Source organism: Grammomys surdaster, unplaced genomic scaffold, assembly GCF_004785775.1.
Source record: "Grammomys surdaster isolate TR1022 unplaced genomic scaffold, NIH_TR_1.0 203, whole genome shotgun sequence".
Taxonomy (NCBI): domain Eukaryota; kingdom Metazoa; phylum Chordata; class Mammalia; order Rodentia; family Muridae; genus Grammomys; species Grammomys surdaster.
This window is the reverse complement of record NW_021604648.1, coordinates 1,900,519-1,905,250: the sequence shown is the minus strand read 5'-3', so window position 1 is coordinate 1,905,250 and position 4,732 is coordinate 1,900,519.

Here is a 4,732-nt window from a genome sequence, read left to right as displayed (position 1 = left end):
TTTCAGGGAGGGCCCTGAGCTGCAGCTTCCGCTTAATGCACTAATCTTGACGTCCCCAAACTGTATAAGATAAAAAGTACTTGTTGCTTTAAGCTGATACATTTTGGGACCATTTGTTACTTGGTAATAGACACAAGCACTACACTGCTATGATTTAGTATTCCATCCTCAATTGTTTTCATGGTTGGAGTTTATTATTCACAAAAGGAGGGAGAGGGAGACAAAGCGGTGTATGGTGGCTTTACTCATCTAGTAAGTGACAGGGCTGGGAGGTACTCTCCAAAGCACATAGGATGCCTGGCTGTGTTTTCTCATATCCAGTAGGAAAGTGGAAGAAGAAATGAGGATCAAAAAAAACAAAACAACGAAACCAAAACCAACAAAAACCCCAACTCTGTTTAATGTGGTTTTCTCTACTCTGTCTTTTCCACTCCATTTACTGTGTGTGTAGTGATTCAGAAACATACATGGGGATTTAAAAACGGGGTGTTTGGGCTCTTGAATGACCTGGGACAAATCCCTCCATTTCCTTTCTTTAAAGCCTTTCCGGTTTAGTTTTATTTATATGTAAGTGTGTGTGTAATTGCTCAAAGAGGCCACAAGAGGGCGTCAGATTCCCTGGAGCTGGATTTACAGGCAGTTGTGAGCTGCCCACAAAACTTGGTTCTCTCTCTCTCTCTCTCTCTCTCTCTCTCTCTCTCTCTCTCTCTCTCTCTCTCTCTCTCTCCCTCTCCCTCTCCCTCTCCCTCTCCCTCTCCCTCTCCCTCCCTCCCTCTCATGTGTTTTGTTTGCTTGCTTGCTTGCTTGCTTGCTTGCTTGCTTGCTTGCTTGCTTGCTTACTTGCTTGCTTGCTTGCTTGCTTGCATCTTTGGAGACAGGGTCTCATCTAGGCTCAGGCTGGCCACAAAGTCTCCACAGCAGAGAACGATCTTGAACTTTGAACTTTGGATCCTCCTGCCTTTACCTTCTACATGCATGGATAAGGAATGTGTAATGGTGCTCGGTTTGACAAATCAATGCCCTCCCTGGGCCTCAGTTCCTTTAACTATTACATAAAAAGAACGACCCATACCTACCCTCCTTTCTACAAAACGTGCAGTGTTGTGGACAGGAAAGGTTTGTTCTGAGGGAAAAGAAACCCCAACTTGAGTCTCAGAGCCCAGCCCAGTTCCCTCCGTGTCCGGGCTCAGGGGACAGGGAGCATGAGAGGCCGTGGGCCCTGACCCACTTTTTCAGCCTCTGCCCATCACCGTGCCCTTTTAGGTCATGCTGAGCGTTCGGAAGAGTGGAAATTTCCTCAGCCTCTCAGGAGCTTTCTCCCGACCTTCCCCTTATCTTCTGCAGCTTCTTCCGCCCAGCACCCTTCCCAGCTCTACCTAGTCCCTGCTCATCTTTCAAAACCCAGCCTGGCTGTCCCACTTCCACAGCACTGCTTCTGATGTGGCTCGAGGCCTTCTCCTGGTTACCTCTCTATCCTCTTGCCTGAGCTCTGGACCTTAGTTTCTTTTTCCCCCACCCTAAAGCCCCATGGTACAGCCCCTGACCCTTTCTAAAATATACATTTTGTTTTTCTCTGCTTAAAATAACCAGTCAATGGAATAATCCATCAATCAATGTTTCAAGGGCTCCTCCTTGCCCTCCAGGAAGGTATCCAAAGCCTTCTGATTGCCCTGCACCCATGGTGCCCTCGGGCTCTCTCCTGAGAGCAGGCTGCGTTGGACACGTGGCTGTGTCCCCAGATACCCGTGGGATAAATTGGGTGAGTGGGTGGGCGATTTGAGTAAGTGAATGCGGCCGAAGCGTGTTTGAGCCATCACTGCTCTGCTTGGCCTCAGAACTATTATTTCCCACAGTAGACCCATTTTATAGCCAAAAGGGAGGCAGAAGGGAAGGGCAGCTCTGAAGGGAGGAGAAAATCAATAAAAATGTAAATCTGGAGGTGAAAAGCTGTCCCAAGCTGGCTGTGGGGAGAGATAAGACTGGGCCAGCTGAACCCTCACTGACAGCGGGGGTGGGGGTGGGCGTGGGGGGGAATTAGAGAGCAAGGGAGCTGCAGCCAGGGCAGAGCACAGCGGGTGAGCCTTGCCTGTCCCCTCGGCCCCTCCCGCTCTCTGCTCCAGGTGCTTATTAAATCCTTTCAGACAGGAGAAGGGAAGGAAGCTGCAAATCATCAGGTGCTGCGCCTGTGAGCCCAGGGTGCTATCTTCCTGTCTCCACAATCGTGGGGGATGAGACAGGGCGAATCTACCTTTCTTACAGGTAAGGCCCCGGGAGCAGAGGGACGTGGTCAGATGTTCATGGCCACACTGCGAATATATGGCAGACTCCATGCATTCTAAACTTAAGTCTTAATTCTGAACGGAAGTCTCACGTCTCTGCAGCTCCTGTACAAAGGACTTTAAAGACCCGAGATATTGGCCTTTAGAGGGCTTCCCGCCTCCAAAATCACACACACAGACACACACACACACACACACACACACACACACACACACACACACACAACTGTGTATCTTTGTATGTGTGTGAGGAAATGAGTGGAGTTGAATTTAACTTACTTACTTTGGACTTTGAGACAAGGTTTCGCTATGGAGCCCAGGCTGCCCTCAAACTCACCATTCTCCTGCATCTGTCTCCCAAGTGATAGGATTACAGGCATGCACCCCACATCTGGCTTGATTTATAACTTTTTAAAAATGGTGTCTATGTCTTTAATGAAGCAACTTCCCCAACTTCTCCTTCATTTGTCATGTCGCATTGCTTCCTGGAGGCAGTCGCTTTTGAACTGGGCCTCTCGCTAGAAGGTGGGACTTAATGAAGGGGGTGGAGAGGCAGGACAGGGAGGCAGCTGGGTGTATGGGGGAAATGCCCCACATGTGCAGGTGATGAATGGTGAGCATGTAAGTGTGCTGACCGTGGCTCCTGGAACCAGATCCCAGGGGGCATCTGCCGGCCCCGGAGCTTTCCAGCTTCTCCAGCAGAAGGAACGGAAGGCCAGACACTAAGATGCTATTTCTGGTGCCTGTCCCATCTGCTGCTCTTCACCAGCAGTGATGCAGGGTCGAGCCTGGTGCAGGGTAAAGACAGTGGCTGTCAAACACAGATGTTCATGGCTCTTCATTGACAGGAGGCTAGGTGTGCGTTTATGTGTTGATTTGATTTTCTGTGTATGAGCTTGACAGATGTGCATGTGTATACATGTGTGTGGATTTGCATGCACGCCAGTGTACCTGTATGAGTGTGTAAATGGTCATAGGAATGTGTGAGTGTGCATTTTCGTGTGTGCCTGTTATACGTAGTGCCTGCATGTGTGCATGAATGTGTATGCATTTAACTCTAAGTGTGAGTTAGTGTGTGCGTGAGTATGAGCGTGTAGATGTGTTTGTATGTGTTTGCAAGTGTGCCTGTGAGTGTATGGAGTATGTGAACGCATGTGTGCAAGAATGTGTAGCTCATGTGTTGTTCACGTTTGTGCTTTGTGAGTGTATGCATGTGTGTGAGAATCTGTGTCTGACATATGTGAATATGTAACTGTGCATGTGAGCATATGTGCACATGATCATGTGAACTATTATGTGTGCATGTGAGTGGATGCAAAGGTACTTGTATGAGTTTTTATGTGTCTGTGCATGCATGCATGTTTGTATATATGTGCATTTGGCTATATGCATGTGTGTTAGGAGGTATGTGTCTGCATGTATAAATATGTATGCTTGTATTTGTGAGCACGTACATGTCTGTATCATGTGTATGCATGCATGTTTATACTTGTGTGTTTGTGTGTTTGCATTTTCTCTCACAGTCTATAGAAACCTTTCTTACCCTCTTTTCTCTACTCTTGGTTCATAGCTGTACATCTCTCTTGCAGGGATGCCTAAGCCTTTTCACCTGACCAGCCAGAAGCATTTACTCACAGTCAAAGGCTTGGTTTCCAGCTCTCAGCTGCCCCAAGGGCCAGGTCCCAGAGTGGAATGAAGGGTTTGTCTCCTCCCTCAGTTCCCCAAGAGTCAATCTCCCACTGAGGTGGATGATTGGCAGGCATCTGGACCTCTCCTCAGGCCCAGCAAGGCACTCCAGAAATGTCACCTATTCTGAGTGGGAAGCCTGCGAAGGGAAGACACTTGAGCCACTTCTTCCTCTGCAGCTTTCTTTGTGGCTCAGCAAGTGGCTTCTGGCTTCTAGAGCCTGGTCAAGGAGGAATTGGGATTCCCCGTCATGTACTGCTAAACAGAGAAAAGTCACTGTAGCCAGCTCTATGTACAGAATGGCTTCCGGGGAACCTCCCAGTCCCGGCCCACCTCATTTGGCATTATGATGTTGAAGAGCCAAACACTGAGGTAATGGCTTCTGTTTGTGGTATGTGGCCTTGGAAACAAACAGGAGTGGAGGAGGACATGGAGAAATACGAATGGGTATGGAGCCAGGAGTCAGTCTGGAAAATCCCAGTCATAAAGGTAGGTGTGTGTGGATGGATTACAGGTATGCAGGGCAATTATTTAATTTTTAAAAATATGCCATTTTTCTAGATGGAGTGGGTTCACTTTCTAGGTGTTTACTTTCTTATTTAATTTTGTAAAGACTGACCATTCCTAATATGAACCCCCCAATCTGAAAGGTGCTAACATGCAAACTTCCTGAGTGTTAATGTACATGCGTGGGATATTTCAAACCTGATTTCAGTGTCGAGTTCTCAGCACACACAAGAGCACTAAATGCATTGCATGTGATGACT